The 19313-nt window shown below is 41.7% G+C and overlaps 1 protein-coding gene across 1 annotated transcript in view; it reads left to right on the plus strand.

The window, feature by feature from the left end:
• The window catches only part of MID1 (midline 1), a 271493-nt gene that overhangs the window by 86318 nt on the left and 165862 nt on the right, over window positions 1-19313 (plus strand). The gene's annotated exons all lie outside the window — the stretch shown is intronic.

The following is a 19313-nucleotide window of genomic DNA, read 5'->3' on the forward strand; positions in this document are numbered from 1 at the left end:
CAGCACGGCAATCCTTGCAATGGCTTGGCCAGGGCTTGAGGGACTGATGGGGCACCAATCTTCCCTCCCCCCACCATGGCAGGCTGCTACTCACTGCACTGTGCGCCGCCAGGAGTCAAAGGCTGGCTGTGACCACCTCGCCCCTGGTCAGATTGAGCCAGCCACCTGGGCTATGGGGGCGGAAATGGTTTCTGCTCTCCCAAAAGGCCAGGGCTGGGGCCGAGAGGAGGCAAAGATCCACACAACCTGTTGGTTTTTTGTCTCCATCCGGAGGCAAAGATCCACCCCATTTGCTGGCTGTTTGCCTCCAGCAGGAGGCAAAGATCCACACTATGCTTAAACCAAACATTTGCTGTGAGTTGGCTGTTTGGATCTGACTGGAGGCAAACAGCTGCCTTGCGTATCATGGCAAATGTCCAGTTCGGCCTGGCATGGTTGTTTGGCTCCAGCCGTAGGCGAAAGGCCACCTTGTGCATTGTGGCAGAGGGCTGGTTTCAGGCATGTAGCAGCTGCTGTCCTCCCTCCAGAGAAGAACGGCTGCCTGCCACGTCATAGCAGAGGGCCACTTTTGGGCGCATAGTGGCCACTCGCCTCCCTCCAAATCGGCCATGGGGGGGAGTGAAATTGTTCTGCAGCCCTAGATCTGGGCAGCATAAGCATTTTGCAGGCCTCCGACGCTCGGATCAGGCCGCTAGAGCATTATAAAATCACCCCTCAGCCATGGATGTGAGCTCCAGAGGCTTCAAAAATGCTTATGCTGCCCAGATCAAGGGCTGCAGAGCAATTTTGCTGCCCCCCATGGCCGGTCTGGGCAGCAGAAGCATTGTCAAAGCTTCTGGAGTTCACATCCATGGCCTTGAGGTGATTTTATGATGCTCCAGTGGCCTGATCAAGGTGCCAGAGGCCTGCAAAATTCTCCTGCTGCCGAGATCTAGGGCTGCAGAGTGATTTTGCTCCCTCCCCCCATGGCCTATTTGGGCAGCAGAAGCATTTTGCAGGTCTCCGACGCCCGAATCAGGCCACTGGAGCATTGTAAAATCACCCCACAGCCATGGATGCAAGCTCCAGAGGCTTCAAAAATGCTTCTGCTACCCAGATTGGCCATGGGGGGGAAAGCAAAAATGCTCTGCAGCCGTAGATCTGGGCAGCAGAAGCGGCAGTGAGAGAGTGAGCCAGCAGGGAAGAAAAAGTGTGAGGAAAGCATTGCAAAGTAAGCAAACTTACAAAAATGGGATCTCTTTCTGTCTCTCTCTCTCACACACACACTTCCCCACCCCTTTAATATGTCTTCCCCCACCCCTTTTAATATCATGTCTTTCCCCACCTTTAATATGTCTTTCCCACACCTTTAATATCATGTCTTCCCCCACTCCCTTTAATGTCTTCCCCCACCCCCTTTAATATCTCTTCTCCCACCCCCTTTAATATCATGTCTTCCCCCACCCCTTTTAATATCTCTTCTCCCACCCCCTTTTTATCATGTCTTCCCCCACCCCTTTTAATATCTCTTCTCCCACCCCTTTTAATATCATGTTTTCTCCCACCTCCTTTAATATCATGTCTTCACCCACCCCCTTTAATATCAGTGAGGCTCCTCCAGTGGACCATGACCCAGCGCTCGCCCCGGTCCCATCCCACCTCCACTGGAGACCCTCAGATCCATCCCAGTCCTGCCCAGCTCCAAACAAGTGCCCCTGATGCAAGTGACATTGAGCTGGCTACGCCCACCCAGTAGGCCACACCCATGCCAGCCATGCCCACCCAATGGGCCACGCCCATCCGGCACCCGACAATAAATAAGTGGGGTTTGGGTTGCAGTTTGGGCACACGGTCTCAAAAAGGTTCACCAACACTGTCACTATCCCATTCAGTTGCCAGGGGTCAGCACTGATTTGAAGTCACAAAATATATCTGCATTTATCTCTCTTTCTCTGGCTCTGGCTAGTATGATAAGGGAAGTGGGATGCTGATTCATAAATTGTTGCCATGTTGATGCAACCAATTCCAAAACAAGAGTCAGATGGAAAAGGTCATGTTCTTCTTTGGAGGTTCAAGAAGTGCAGTTGAAGTACACATATTTTGTCTCTTCTTGAGACTTTCTGATTCTCAGGGTTCCCAGTTATGCATTTATATATTTAGCCTAGAGTGAAATGGGAATTAGGAAACTTATTCGGCCTAAATATGTGAACATTTAATTAGGCATAGCTGCAAGGGTCAGGAGGATGTGGGTGCTCATCCTGTATTCATTGTTAGTCCTTATGTCTTTTGACAGATTCATCCATTTGAACTGATTGCATATTGTTGTATGTTCTATAAAATGACATCTTGAAGCAGAATTTTAAGTAATTAGATCTGATTATTTTTGTCATGGTGGAGGCAATATATTTCCAACAAGCCTGATAGAGTGCAACTTGAGCCTCAAGTTTAGATCAGGATGCCTAGCAGTAGGTCAAAAACCTGCGTTAAAAAATTCTTTGTTCCTATTTGAATTGCATTGTTAACTAACAGTTCAAAATTCAGCAATAGTCACAATGTAAACTATCCAAGATATTCTTAAATAAACCTAATTTTATTTCTGTGTTAAAAATTTTATATCTAAACAATGAGAAATGTCTAATTTTAGTTGGTAATATAAAATACAGAAATGAGTTTAAATTTGTTAATCTCAAATGTATTGGCATTTTAACTGATTGGGTATGTAGGAACCTACTGCATTTTCATAGAGTTTGATTCTTTGGTGAGATGGGCAGCTATATAAATAGGACAACAGAATGCCTTCCCCTCAAAGCAATAATGTATGAAAATTGAAAGACCCTCTCAAGTGAAGTTTGATTCTTTGTGAATATCTGAATATAACTATGCAGTTTTCTTGACAATGAAATTTAATTGGTTTTGCACTGTTTTCTTCAGGGATGTTTTTCAGTTTTCCACTCCTGCAATCTGCATATTCCCTGGGTAGCCAATCCTATTTAGCTTCCGAGTCCAGACAAGACTTGGCTCATATTGTTAATTTTACATCATGATAGTGGTATATTGATTAAAATCACTGGCAACTTGAAAACTCAATAGATCAAGGCTAATTTGAACAAATGTGTATATTATTTAATTCTGATTATCTTGTGCATTGATGTTCTCTTTCATTAAGGAAAGCAAAGCCTGTTGTATTTATAATAGGAAACTTAAGGACTGATTTTTTTTCAAAAGTTATACATTTATAGTTTTAATATTGTCAGGCTATACACAGGAATCTTCTCAGACTGATAGCTTACATCTGGATAAGATTAGATAAACTTCAACGGCATTCAAGGGGAGGTAAGACTTTGCCTTTTTTTGTCTACATAGAGATTCCACACTAATTTTCCATTTCCCCCCCATGGTTTAGCCAGTCTCCAATAAATATCTAGAAAGACAAGAAAGGATAATTAATTACATATAAATTTTATTTATTTTATTTTATTTTAATTCCATTTATATCCCGCCCTTCTCCGAAGACTCAGGGCGGCTTACAAGCTTAGCAGTAGCCTTCATTCTATGTATATGCCTGCTTATTAGGGCTTTCACCCACCCCCCAAGCGGCATTATTACAAAGTCAGCTTAATTGCCCCCAACAATCTGGGTCCTCATTTTACCTACCTCTGAAGGATGTAAGGCTGAGTCAACCTTGAGCCTGGTGGGATGCGAACCTGCACTAATTGCAGGCAGCTGGTGTTACTTAAGGAGGCATTAGCCCACTGCTCCACCAAGGCTCAGATAGATAGGCAAATATATATTCATTCTTACACTCTAATGAAAACACAGTGGCTCAGTGGGTTAGGACACTGAGCTTGTTGATCAGAAGGTCGGCAGTTTGGCGGGTCAAATCCCGGGTGCCGCGTAACAGAGTGAGCGCCTGTTACTCGTCCCAGCTTCTGCCAACCTAGCAGTTCGAAAGCACGTAAAAATGCAAGTAGAAAAATAGGAACCACTACGATGGGAAGATAACAGCATTCTGAGCACCTTTGGCGTCTAGTCATGCCAGCCACATAACCATGGAGATGTCCTCGGACAAGCGCTGGCACTTCAGCTTTGAAACGGAGATGAGCACTGGCCCCTAGAGTCGGAAATGACTAGCACGCATGTGCGGGGGAACCTTTACCTTTACCTTTTATAAAATAGGATTTTGTTGTATATTGCATATTATTAATCTGCTGTTATATTAAAGATCCATATCTCTTCTAAGGCTGGATCAGCCATGTTGAGGATCTCCCCATGGTGTGTGAGGATATGCAGAGTATGTAGATACAGAAAATACCCAGGTAAAGCAAAGCAAATGATTTACATAACCATAATAAATACTCAGAACTGTGTAAACCCCTCTTTCTTTCCGTTTATGTACTTTTGAGGCATTATTACTGAGGAATTTTAATTTACTTACATTCATTTCAATTCTCTAAAATTCTAGTCTTCTGTCAAAGGCCACATTTAATTTTTTTTATATCTGTTAAAAGTTGTATATAAAGCAAAAAAGTTGTATATAAAGCAAATGTTGTTATAGAGGTGCTCTCCAATGTGGTTCTAGAAATCTCAGTATTTTATGAAAACAATTCTTACTTTTTCTTCTTTGATAAAAACAAGAATCCTCGCATAAGAAAGATGGCATTGTGTGTGTATTTGTGTGCTTTGGAATGATTAAATACCATAAACTGCTGAACTTGGTTCAAATGTACCCACGTATACATAAATATAACTCTTCCTATTTATTTTTTGTATAATGCCACCAGTAATATTTATGGTGATTATACTTTGCTAAATCTGGAAATGTTTCTGAGTGGACAGATACACAAACAAATTTGTTTTGACATACAAGAGAGGATAAGAAAGATATATAAATAATATTCAGAATACTCAATAATTAATTTGTGTGGTTTCAATTTATGCTTCCACTGATGAAGCCAAATAGTGGAAGTAACCACATAACACTGCTGATTCCTATTCAACATCATTTTTGCGTGTTCTTAAAACAGATATCCTATATACCAAACAGTGCATTTTATAGGTATATTAAAATGCTATATTAAAGTGTGATTTCCTGGTAAATTATATTTTTAAAATCACTCAAATACTTCTTTAATATTTTAACTAAATGAGTAATATTTCCAACTATTAAATCAATTATACTTCAGTTGTAAAATGTCTACTTAGGAAGAAGCTATACAAGCTAATTAAGTTCACCTTTAGGTAAATGTATATAGGATTATGCCCTTTACATTTTTCTTTCAACACTGAAAGGGTCCTGTAAAATTATATACTTAGGAACTGCACATTCTATATTGACTAGGATTAGAAGAGATTTTAGCAAAAGCATTTGGCCTCAAGCTAAACTTTTGTTCCAGCTTTAAATCTATCCTATATGCAAGCTGTAATTTAGTGATCCAGAAGAGGAAGAAAAACAGAGAAAGAAGGGTGGAGTTAATAGGTCAGCCAGGGATTTTGTGTAATTCACTTGTTCCTTATTAACCCCAATATGCCTGAGATTTAAAGAGAAAAGATGAATTTATCACTGGTTTTCCAAATGACATGTTGGTGTTGGCAATTCTGCAAGAAGCATAACAGCAAATTATATAATTGTGCTATTCAATACAAAAGGTTGTTTTCATGCCAATGAGGTACAGCTTTTGTATTTAACATCTAAGACTTTTAATAAATTTCTTGAGGCTGGAAAATGTCCTTGTTTTTAACTTATTCAAGCATTAATGAATAAAGACCTGGCTTTTTTTTATTGAAAAGTTTTAACAAACAGTTTATCTTTAACAGTCCCCCCTCCCCCTCCCCTCTCCCTCCCCCCCTACCCCTCCCCCCCTCCCCCCCCCGACTTCCCAGAGTTAAATACAAGGTGTAGAAAAAAAACAATCATAAACAACCATATACTAACAACCATAGACTCTAAAATCCATCACTCTCTAGCTTGTATAGGATAGTACAAACCTTAGTAATATTAAATATATATAGAGAAGAAAAAAAAAGAAAAAAAGAAAGAGAAAAAGAAGGAAGACTTATTCAAATGCTACATGAAACTTCTTAACCCTATATTTGTTCTGGATATACTCAATCCATTTTCTCCATTCCATAATATAACGTTCTTGCGAATGATCTTTCAAGTAAGCCGAAATCTTTGCCATCTCTGCCAGGTCGGAAACCTTTAAAGTCCATTCTTCTATGGTCGGCAGTTCCTCTTTCTTCCAATACTGACCAATTAAAAGTCTTGCTGCCGTAATTAAATTCAACATCAACTTAGTGTCTACAACCGTAGCATCTGTGATTATTCCCAACAAGAAAAGTTGCGGACAAAACTTTATCCTTTGCTTGAAAATCTTCTGCATATTCCACCAAATTTTTATCCAAAAGGCCTTGACCTTTTTACAAGTCCACCATACATGAAAATATGTTGCATCTTCATCACCACACCTCCAACATTTTGGTTGATAATTCGGATACATACTTGCAAGCTTTTTACGATCTAAATGCCATCTATAAAACATTTTATAAAAGTTCTCTCTTAGATTTTGAGCTTGTGTAAATTTTACGTTCCTCACCCAAATCTTTTCCCACGTGTCCATTGTAATAACTTCTTGAATATTTTGGGCCCATTTTATCATACAATCCTTAACAAGTTCTGCTTCTGAGTCAATCTCTATCAATGCAAGATATATCCGTTTAATATGTGCTGGATCCTGATTTCTGATTTGCTTTATCAGATTTTCATCAGTCATTGTAAAACCATTTTTCTGATCTTCTTTCCACCTGGCCCGTAGCTGAGTATATTGAAACCAATTCTGAACAATCTTCTCATATCACAAGAGACTATATGACTTCAAACACCAGACATTTCTTTCCAAGCTTAGAATCTCCTTGTACGTAGTCACATCATGTTTGAAACCAGCATGCATATTTTCTATTGCGTGTTTTGGAATTGCCCACAATGGTATCTTACAATCTAGCTTATGTCTGTATTTCTTCCAAACTCTCAGCAATGCCTGTCTTAAAATATGCACTCTAAACACATTATCTACCTTCTTATCATACAACAAATATGCATGCCAGCCAAACAACAAGTCGTGGCCCTCAAGATTTAATAATCTCTCTTGTGTCAAATTAATCCAATCACTTATACCTGCTAACGCAGCAGCTTCATAATATAGTTTAAGATTAGGCATTTTAAGACCACCTCTTTCACGGGTATCCTGCATAATCTTAAGTTTAACTCGTGGCCTTTTCCCTGCCCAGACAAATTTATTGATACCTCTCTGCCATTCCTCCAAATTAGAATCTTTCTTAAGAACCGGTATCATTTGAAATAAAAATAAAAATTTAGGCAGGACATTCATTTTTACTGCTGTGATTCGCCCCAACAAAGACAATTGCAATTTTTCCCAACTCTCCATTTCTTTTTGGATTTTCCCCCATAATTTTTCATAATTATTTTTATATAATTTTGTATTAGAGGGCGACAAAAGCACCCCCAAATATTTGACCCTTTTGACAATCTCAAATCCAGTTAACCCTTCTAAAAGGGCCTTTTGCGATGCTGTCATGTTTTTGGCCAAAATTTTAGTTTTTTGTACATTAACTTTAAATCCAGAAACCTTCCCATATTGCATTATTATCTCCATCAGGTCCACAACAGAGCTCTCCGGCTGGGTCACTGTAACAACCAGATCGTCTGCGAACGCTCTCAATCTATAATCCTGATCTCTAATCTGTATACCCTTAATTCTTTCCGAATTTTGTATTTTTACCAATAATATCTCCAATGTTAACACAAATAACAAAGGCGATAGCGGGCACCCTTGCCTTGTACCCTTCTCAATATTACATACTTCTGACAAGCTATTGTTAACTATTATTCGAGCTGTTTGTTTTTGATATAATGCCCAAATTGGTTGCAAAAATTTATCCCCAAAATTCATTTTATCTAAAACTTTCATCAAAAATTGCCAATTCAATTGATCAAAAGCTTTTTCAGCATCTAAAAAGATTAGCGCCGCAGGGATCTGGTTGTTCCTTTCCAAAAATTCCAACACATCAACTATATGCCTCACGTTATTTTTCACTTGCCTACCACTAATAAACCCAGTTTGATCCCCATGAATCACCCGTTGCAGAACCCTCATCAATCTATTAGCCAGCACCTTAGCAAATATCTTGTAGTCTGTATTTAATAGTGATATCGGTCTATAGTTCTTTACTTGAGTAGCATCTTGGTCTTCCTTCGGAATCAGAGAGATAAAGGCAGTTCTCCAAGATGGAGGCACCTTTCCCCCTCTCTGGATTGTCTGGAACAATTCCTTTAACGGTTTAACCATCTCTAATTGTAAATTTTTGTAGTAGGCCGCAGTCAAACCATCTGTACCTGGCGCTTTGTCGACCTTCAACTCCTTAATTGCTGTAAATATTTCTTCTTCTGTAATCAATTGATTAATCTCCTCTTTTTGTACTTGCGTAAGAACCGGGATGCTAGCATTCTCCAAATATTCATCAATGTCTTTTTCATTAATCTTCTCCTTAGCATATAATTTAGAATAAAAATCCACAAAGGCTTCCTTAATAAAATCCTGTTGAAACACTATCTTCCCCTTATGTTCAATTTTGTCTATGTTAGAAGCCCTCTGCTTTTTCCTTAGTCTATAAGCTAGCCATCTACCTGGCTTATTAGCATTGCAGAAAGTATTATGCCTGGCAAACCTCAAGTTGGTTGCCACTTGATCAGCCATTAATTTATCAAATTGTCCTCTTAATAGCTTGATAGCCTCCTTAGTCTTCACATCCAATGGATTCAAAATCAAAGCATTCTCTTTTTCCTTAATTTCATTCTCCAATTCTTTCCTTCTAGCTTCCAAAGTACGTCTATGTTTATTATTCATATATATCAACACTCCTCTCATATAGGCCTTGCTAGCATCCCAAACCATATCCATAGAAGTATCCTTATTCATATTAATTTCAAAAAAATCCTTCATTCGCTGTTTACACTCTTCCACATTTTTCTGGTTTCTAAACAAATTCTCATTTACACGCCACGAGCGCCTATCTCTGTTGTCCTTATTAATCTCTAACCATACTGGGCTATGGTCAGAAATAGCTCTTGCACAAATCTTTACCTTCTTAATCCTAGAAAAAAAATCATTAGTCAGCAAAATAAAGTCAATCCTAGAAAAAGATTGATGTCTATCAGAAAAAAAAGTATAATCCTTTTCCTGCGGGTGCGTGTCACGCCAAATGTCTCGCAATTCCAAATCATCCTTCATTTCAAAAAAAGACTTAGGCAGTCTGGCATGACACGGAATATGCTTAAAAAAACCAGCCTTATCCATCTGTACGTCCAAAACGCCATTCCAATCCCCCATAAAAATAAACGATTTGTAATCCAACTGAGTAAGCTTTGTATGAAGTAAGCTAAAAAAGTCAGCCTGTTGTTGTTGTTGATTAGGAGCATACAGTCCAACTAAAAGCGTTTTTTACCTTCTAGCAACAAATCTATCATTACGTATCTTCCATGCTTGTCTGCTTCAATTAAGTCCGCTGTTATAGCACTTTTAACATAAACAACCACTCCATTTTTCTTATTCATTGCAGAGGCAACAAATTGCGTACCCAATCTTGAATTCAGTAAAAACTTTTGGTCCATAGCCCTAATATGCGTTTCTTGCAAGCATATAACATCAGTCTTAAATTGTTTTAAATATAAAAAAACTTTCTTTCTCTTCTGAGGCGAATTTAATCCATTAACATTCCAAGTCAAAAATTTAGTCGCCATTCTTGTCGCCCCGAAGCTTTTGGAGCACCTCTTCAATGGCCCTGTCTCCTTTAGGCCGCGCTCCTCCCACTGCCTCGCTGTAAGTGCGCTTTGAAAGTTCCATAAACTTCTGCTGGTCTTGTTCTTTTATTTGTTTTGCTCTTTTTAAAGCAGCACGCGTCACCCTTAGCTCTCCAACATCTGCCAACAAAGTTGTAGTTTGATCCCCTCCAGCACCATCCTCTTCTGTCTGACCATCTTCAGCCTCATGAGGTTTTTCTTCACCAGATCCCTTTGCCGCTTCCAGAAGTGATAGTGGGGTTGCTTTTAAAACATTATTGTAGAATTCACGTGCCTGTGCCACAGTAACCAGACGGTATCTTTTACCTTCATGCATCGCCACCAGCCCAACTGGAATCTCCCATCTGAACCTTATGTCACGTTGCTTAAGTTCCTGCACAAGAAATGCAAAGTCCTTTCTTCTCCTTAAAATCTTTGGAGGAATTTCCTTTAAAACCAAAACTTCTTGGTCAGCAACCACTACTTTAGTATCATAGGCAGCTTGAATAACTTCATCTCTGATTTCTCTCTTTGTGAAGTAGACCACCACATCTCTAGGTAATTTCCTCTGTCTAGCAATCCATGAATTTACACGAAAAGCTTTATCCATACATCCCTTTATTTCAGATGCTGGCTGACCCAATACTGCTTCCAGGGCTTCAGAAATCAGCTGCTTTAAGTCTTCTTTAATATTTTCTTTTAAGCCTCTAATTCTGATAGCGTACTGCATCTGGTGAAACTGAACAAGGCTTAACTCTCTGGGGCCTCACCCCCTCCTCTTCTCCCGAGGAGGGGGCTTCAAATTCACCCGAACAGCTGATCGGCGCTGTTTCGGGTGAAAACTACACAGCTGAGCCGCGGGCAGCCCGAAAAGGCTGTCTCCGGCGCCGCGCCGCCACCAGAAGTCCATAAATACCTGGCTTTTTGATGAATCCCAGTAGTAGATCTCTCTTCTATTAGCTGTACCATACCTGGAGTGCAAAAATCTGGAAGACCACTCTATGGCAATGGAGACTAAGAGCTTTTTGCATCACTTTGCTATCATTTATTGATCTCTGGAATTTTGCTGGCCAAATATGGTATATCTCCATTCCCTACAACGTGCTCCCTCTCTTACTTGTCTGTAAAGTAATTCTGAAATATGAATTTGCTTTATTAAAATTAAACAACTGTTAGAAGCCGCATGTCTCAGAGTGTTGAAGAGAATGCACAGTAATAAGGATATGTAAAAGAAATGGTGCTCTAGTCTAGGTAGTAGGAAGATGTCACCGGCTAGATTAGCAACTTGTAAGAAATTCCTATTATTTGCTTTCCAATTTCTTTTAGCCTTATTCTGGTACTGAAATCTGGTAAATAAACCTAGAAATATTAGTTTGCCTTAAAAATAAGGGGAAACAGATGAATTTCTCTGTTTTTTCCTAATTTCCAGGAATATGATATTTAAATTATTGTTCATATTGTCATATCACCTAGGTTTCTAAATCTAGGTGATCTAACAATATGGATAATAGTTTTTAAAGATTCTAAATGTCTAAAAATACCTAAATCTAGATTATCCTATAATTATCTATATATTTTAATTTTACCTTTGGGCTTTGGTTTTTGTATTGGAGCTGTCTTAAAAATGATACAAATTAGTGATAAATTTTGAAGAGGAAAATCATAATAAAAGTCAGAGATACCTCAGAGTATTCATGAAAACCAATTCCATTTAAAGATATCAGTTTTTTATAAACCAGATGCCTTTTATTTTGTCAGAGTTTTTTGTCTGATTATTTTTGAGATTGTAAACTCAAAAAACTTTATCTGTAATTTCAATGGAACGTCTGAAATCTGTGATTGTATTTCTTAAATATACTTATTAATAAGAATATTTATTTTGTAAATGAAATATTGGTTGCAAAGAGTAACCAATCCAGACATAGCAAGACTTTGCTGTGAACCTTTATTTGAATTATCTGGCATTTATCTTTAAGAAGAGACTGGACAGCCATTTGTCTGAAATGGTATAGGGTTTCCTGCCTGACAGGGGGGTTGGACTAGATGACCTCCAAAGTACCTTCTAACTTTATTACTATTATTATTACTATTATTACATCCAATCCACTGGGTTGGGCCTCCATTAATTAGCATGCACTTGTAATTGACATATGTTTTGATTTCTGGTTGTAAATATGCCATTCTTACATTTCCAGGTGTTTGAAGTAATAGCAATTTCAATTCATCAAGTGAGAAAATGAATATATTCTTGAATCCATATTATGGATGTATGGACAAAATACCTGGTCATATATATGTTAATTATATATGACCAGGTATTTTGTCCATACATATGAGTATGTTACAACTCTTTTCCTTCCTTCTGATGGAACAACAGTCTAATAAATAAAGCAGAAAACTTTTGAATATGCTTCATTTATATATTTTACATTGACAATCCAATATTAATGTCTTAAACTCTCCAGGTACATTTGGTGAAAAATGAGTTTTTTAAAAAATGTACTATATAGTAGGAATAGGCAACTTGTGGACTTCAACTCCCAAAATTTCTCAGCCAGCATGCCTGGCTGAGGAATTCTGGGAGTTGAAGTCCACAAGTTGTAAAAGGGCCAAGTTTGAAGACCCCTGGTTTAAGGCTATCCCACTTCAAGTGCTAAACAGTATTTAGTGTCTTAAAGAAATAAAGTTGGATGGAAGACAAATGACTTTCCCGGAGTAAATGTGGGGTCCCCTTTCATCATATGATCATTGAGCACTGGAAACAAATAAATAAAAGGCTTACTGCTTTGATACTCTTTGGAAGCAATTGTGGAAGCCTTTGTAAATGGCAAGCCCTAATGAATTTTTACAATATGACCAAAGAAGCTTGTTTCTAGTTTGGGTACATGTTTTCTTAAACTAAGGTAAAGGTAAAGGTTCCCCCGCACATGCGTGCTAGTCATTTCTGACTCTAGGGCCCAGTGCCCATCTCGGTTTCAAAGCCGAAGAGCCAGTGCTTGTCCGAGGATGTCTCCGTGGTCATGTGGCCAGCATGACTAGACGCCAAAGGCGCATGGAACACTGTTACCTTCCCATCGTAGTGGTCCCTATTTTTCTACTTGCATTTTTACATGCTTTCGAAATGCTAGGTTGGCAGAAGCTGGAACGAGTAACAGGCGCTCACTCTGCTATGCGGCACTCGGGATTTGACCTGCCAAACTGCCGACCATCTGATCGACAAGCTCAGTGTCCTAACCCACTAAACTAAAGACAAGATTAAACTTGCTGCACCTTTAATACAGATGAGATAGGGCAGGGGTCAGCAACCCGAAACAGCAAAAGAGCCACTCGGAACCGGTTCCATCATACAGACAAAAAAGTGGGAGCCGCAAAATGTGCGCGCGCCTGTAGGCACGCATGCGCATGCGCAGAACAAGCAAAAACAATAGCATCAGTGTTGCCAAGGAGAAACAAATCTATATTATTTACCTGAAAGAAATACTACTTGTGTTCTCCCAAATAATTTACATAGCAAAGACAAAGGAGTTTTTCTTTTCAAACTTCCATTTTCATAAAGGGAACATCCTAAATTTAGGAACCTGTTCCTTTTGGGTAAATATTTGATGTGGTCCCCAAATCAGTCATGGTTCTTCCTCCCATTCTAAGCAATTTCCTTTATGAACAGTTCTCAAAATTCACAAGCTTGTTGCAGTTTTGTAAAATTTTAATTGCTCTGTTCCTTCCAAGAAACAACTAGGTTTTCAGATAGTAAACTGAGAAAGTAATTCAGCCAAAGTTCCAGAAAGTGGCACACAATTCATGGAATACTACTAACCTCAGTGGACTTTACTTCTGTGTAAGCATACATGTACCCAGGCTACATGTCGGCAAAACTTTGAGAAAATGCAATGTAGTTAATTTAAGTTCTTAAGTTTGGAGACCTGCCACGCTCATCAAACATGGACGAATGCGGCAGCTGTGCAAACAGGACGGCGGCGGTTTGGAGAGGTGCACGTGCACCTCTCCAAACCGCCGCCACCTGTTTGGAGACCTGCCGCGTTCGTTCATGTTTGACAAGCCTGGCAGACCTCCGAATGGGACAGCGGCGGTTTGGAGAGGTGCGTGCGCACCTCTCCAAACCTCCGCCGCAGGCAGCAGTTCTGCAAACTGTTTGGAGAGCTGCTGCCTTCGTCAAACATGGACGAAGGCAGCATCTCTACAAACGGGGCAGTGGAGGTTTGGAGAGCTGCGTGTGCAGCTCCCCAAACCTCCGCCAGCAGAGGAGGACTGGGAGCCGCAGGAGATGGCTCAAAGAGCCGCATGCGGCCCTGGAGCTGCGGGTTGCCAACCTGTGAGATAGGGGATACTTGTTTTCCAATTCTTGCTATCTAATTGCTTTCCTCTCATGTTAGCCCAACTTCTCTCTAATAGTATACTTCATGTTCATTTAAACAGTATGTGACCCATGGTTTGTGAGAGATTATAAAAATGTAATTATCAGGTCATAAGCTCTCCTGAAATGAAATGACTGAATTTGGTAGGGAAGAATCTGTATGTTAGACTGATAACATACAAATTGCTCCCAACATAAGTTCTAACATATTTCCATATCAGTCTGAGTTTATTGCATAATTCAGAAACCAGTAGAATAATTTCATCTGGGAAGTATAAATTTGGTAAACTTTACAGCTTATTTCTTATATAATACCTGCCCACCATGAAATTCTTAAAGCAAGAAGGGAGTTTCTTTTAGTTGATTGAATGAATTCTCAGTGAGAGAAGAAGCTTTGTATGTAGTCTAGGATGAATGTCTTTTGAAGAGTACTCTTCCATTTTCTGGAAATATGGAATATTACTCCAGAATAAGTGTGTGTGTGTGTGTGTGTGTGTGTGTGTGTGTGTGTGTGTGTGTGTGTTGAAACAATGCCTGTTTCAAAAGTTCTGCTTTCTTGGGAGTTCTAGCACAGGCAGGACCTTACATTAAACAAGATCTGCTTAACCCGGAGGCATCGCCCTACCGTGGGGACTGTGCACACTATGTCACTATCTCACTGTCACTATGGCAGTGAGCAGGATGAGTCTGAGTGCCAGGAAGAGTCTGCCACCAAGACTCACCCTGAAGAGAGTCCCTCTGAGTTAGTAGGGGAGACAGCCGCCATGGAGAAATCCATGAGACAGAGGTGGTCGGTTGGCGTGGAGAAAAGAAAGGATTTGGACGGAAGAGCCTAACACATATACTTCATCCAGGGCAGTCGAAAACTGGGCTGGAAATGTGAGATGGAACTACTCTATGATGTAGAGGAGACCAAGAGGGAACAGGACCCTGTTGATCAGATCCTGAAGTGGGCAATGTACTGTACTTCATGGTGGAAGCATTTCAGGACCTGAGAGTGAAGACCAAGCGACGCAGGGGGAGAGGTGAGGAACAGCTCAAAGAAGCTACGGGAGGCAAAAATGAGTCAGTGACTACTGAACACCACAGTGGGGGCAGTCAGGTTCTACTGAGCCTTAAACAGGCCAGGCCCCTAGAAGTAAATGCTCCCTGAGCAGCCAGGCGAAGAGCCCCACCACCCAAGCCTGAACTAAAGCCGGGCTCCCTCAGGGTGATATTTGATGGGGATCCCCAGCAATTGGGGTTCTTCCTTGCTCACATTGTATTTTGTGTCTTTTAACTAGAAGTATAAAAATTCAGGAAAGCAAAAAAGTGCAAAAGAAATCCCAGGTTTTTTATGCTAGTATTTTCTAGAGGAAAAATGGATTATGAGATGTTTTGTAATATTTCATTTATAAATGATATATTACAATTAGAATATAGGTCGACAGTTTGCAAAAAAAGGAAATTTCAATTTGGGGCTGCATCATCAGTAGATCACAGGAAGGCTCATTTAATTCTTTCTGCATTGATAGTCTATGTCCGTGGTGGCACACCTATGGAACGCATGCCACAGGCAGCATGCACAGCCCTCTCTGTGGGCATGTGTGCTGTTGCCCCAGTCCTAGACCTTCAGTCCTGTCCATGAGCAATGAGCAACCTGCATCAAAATCTCCCCAGGCAAGTGGCTTTTTAAGCTGGGTTTTATAAGACCTTTTCACTTTAGGCCTCCGCTGCCGTGTGCAAAAAAAAAAGTTCAATCAATTTCAACTTCTCGTGAGAAGAAAAAAGATCTTGCAAAGTTGGAATTGATTGATTGAACTTTATTTTTAGTCCCACACAATGGTGGAGGAAATGACAGGGGACCATGTCAGAGCTGGAAAGAAGGTGCTGCATAGGGGTGGTAGGAAGTGGCAGAAGCAGGGCGCTCTGCGTGAGGGGTGGGTGGAGGCGGTGGGAGCAGGATGCTCTGTGCAAGGGGTGTGGTGGGGTGGTGGGAGCAGGGTGCTCTATGCGAGGGGTGGGTCAGGATGGCGAGAGCAGGGCGCTCCATGCAAGGGGTGGGTCAGGGTGGTGGGAGCAGGGCGCTCCATGTGAGAGGTGGGTCGGGGCCCTAACTCACCCTTCCCCCAAAAAACATGACCTGTGTGCCTCCGAAGCCGACGCTTAATCAGAAAGTTGCCCAGGCCCCACCCCACCAAGGTGAGCAGCCGAGGCTTTGCCACATCCAGAGCTTTGGGAATGGACGAGAGCTGCCTTTTAAACAAAGGTGGGTGGAGGGGAGGGTGAAATTCTTTGGACCGTAGCTTTTCTCATACTTGCGTTCCCTCTGTTTTTAATCCCATGAAGGTGTTTGGTTATTTTATGAAGTCGTTGGTGGTAGCCTTCATAGCGCTGTTAACATCATGGTCTGTTTAATAATTTTATGCTATTGGCTCCCATCCCCTCACTCCCCCCGTCACTTCTGCTGAGGTACATCTTGGTTCATGTTTATTCATGTTTATCCTGCCTTTATAAATAACTCAAGCATAATACTCTTTCCTTGACCTATTTTCCCCACAGCAACAACAACCCTGTGAGATGAGTTCAATTGTGAGGGAGTGACTGATCTAAAGACTGATCTAAAGCCACTTAGAGTGATTGACCTAAAGTTCATACCTAAAGTGGGATTAGAACTCACAATCTCTCTGTTTCTAGCCTAGTGCTTAACCAATAACCCAAATTGTCTTTCATGTTGTCACCTTATGGCTTCCTTGTTGAAATTCGAGCAATGGAAGCGTTTTTTATTATTATTCCTCTGAACAGATCAGCTTAAAAGAGAAGAACTCTTGATTGTGAGACCACTTTAATCTTTCCATTTAAGATTATTGTAATTCATGTGAGTTGGAAGTATAGTAGCACTTACCTTCTTCCATCCTTATCAACACTGAAATGGCTTTTTGGTTAGAAAGCTGGTCGCCACTGGTCAATTTAACCCCTCAAGGTAGAGCGCATTCCCCTTGTGCACCTCAGTACCTACCACAGCTGCCAGCCACTCGCACAGGTCTACTAGACCAGGGCTTTTCAACTGGTGATATGCGTACCACTTGTGGTACATTAACAAATGGCAGGTGGTACACAGCCTTTCCTAGCCAAGTGTAGTGGGGGAGGGGAAGAGCCAGCGCAGGCAAGGATTTACTGTGAGAGAGTCCTCCGGAGCTGCAGAGTGGCTGGGATGAGGCAAAGGCCCCAGGCTCACTTCTGGCTCACCCTCCCCCATGAGAAAGACAGGAGAAGCTATAAAAGAAGGAAGTTTGGGTGGGGGAGAGAGAGAGAGAGAGAGAGAGAGAGGAGAGAGAGAGAAGCTACCTTAGGAGGAAGCAGAGTCAGCTCTAGCTGCACTGAAGGGAAAGAAGGAGGAGGGTGGGGAAGAGGAGAGGAGATCAAGCAGGCCAACCATGAGCTGATCTACAACTTCTGTGGCAGCCACCTGTGCTGGCAGCAACAAACAGGCAAGAAATGCAATGGGCGAGAGGTTGCCCTCCAAGAGGAATGAAAAAAGGCAGTTAGGAAGCCCCGCATAGAGGTAGTAGAGGATGCCCAGGGCCAGCAGGCAAAAGGCCACCCTAGCAGGAAAGCCAGATCCCCATCAGCATCATGGCCACCCAGGCTAAGCAGAGATGGGGGGAGGCACGCAAGCCTAACTGGGACTGGGGTGCCATGACTCCAATAGAGATCTGGCTATTCCCACTTAGGGTGGCCTTTGGCTTGCTGGGCATGGGTGTGCTCTACCACCTCTACTCGGGCTTGCTATCTGGCCATTTCACCTCCTTTGTGCTGGGCGGGCTAGGTGCTCCAGGCAATGGTGGTAGCCTAATAGACCTGCATGAGCTGTTGGCAGAGGCAGCCTGAGGTGGGGCTAAGGTGCATCAGGTGTGCAAGGGGAACAGGCTCCACATGCAGGGTAAGGGCAAGATCTGCAAGGGGGCAAAGAGATGACCAGCAGCAACCTGCTCTCCAACCACAAGGAAAAACAGATGGGATGGAGTAGGCACGTCCAGCGGTCTGCATCACATGCTTTCGCCCCCACTACTCCGCCTGCTGCTGGAGGGCTGGCCCAGTATTCGCAATGGGCTGTGGAACCCCAGAGTGCTGGTTGAGGCACCGGCAGGCTGTGGCTTGCTATGCGCTCGCTGTGTGTGCAGCTGATGGTGTGAAGAAGCAACCGCCCCGGCCCTTGCCTTGCCTTACCTTGCGGCAATGGTACCCCTGCCTTGCCCCCTGCCTCGCCTCACCTCACCCCGCAGGACGAGCCTCCTGCCCACCATCCCACATGCCAGAGACCCCCTGGATCTCCCCCAATTCTGCCCAGCCCCCACAGGCATCCCTCCCCACGAGCAGCATCGAGGTAGCCACGCCCACCTCAGCCACAACCACCCAGTCTTCCATGACCACTTGAGCCATGCCCATACAGTGGCCATGCCCACCAGTGGGCCATGCCCCCTGGCACCTGGGTTGCAGTTTGGGCGCTCGGTCTCTAAAAGTTTCACCATCACTTGCTAGAGAATAAAATTGTGTCTTCAGTCTAAAGACTGAGTGTAGTCCCTTTCAGTGAATAAGAGTAATGCAGAATAAAAACTAACAATGTGCTTTCATCATTTATTAAACAGACTGCAGACAAACAATAAGTTACTTATATTAATATAATTCATTAATAGTGCTATTCAGTGAAAAGGAAGTGAGCAGTACATAAGCTGGTGCACAATTCTGTTTTCCTCTGATCTTTCTGAAATATGTATCTTGAATGTATAGAGGTCTTATTCTGAAGAGAATTTGGTTTGTGGATGGAAGTGCAATGGTATAAGTTGTCTGAAGAAGTTGGGCATACTTGTTTCTAATTATTATGTGAATAGGAGCATCTCTCTGTGTATGTGTGTGTGTATAAAAAAACCTGCTACTGAGAAGATATATATATATAATAGCTATTAATTAAGGTCAGTGCTTTTTTTGTAAAAGAAAAAGGTGCCGGAACTCACACATGTCATACAATCCACCTTGCCTACCATATAAGGTTCCATCCAAAAAAGGTGCTGGAACTCCGTTCTGAGCGTTCTATGACAAAAAAAGCCCTGATTAAGGTTATAATTATGA

Source organism: Vipera ursinii, assembly GCF_947247035.1.
Source record: "Vipera ursinii genome assembly, chromosome: 4".
Taxonomy (NCBI): Eukaryota; Metazoa; Chordata; class Lepidosauria; order Squamata; family Viperidae; genus Vipera; species Vipera ursinii.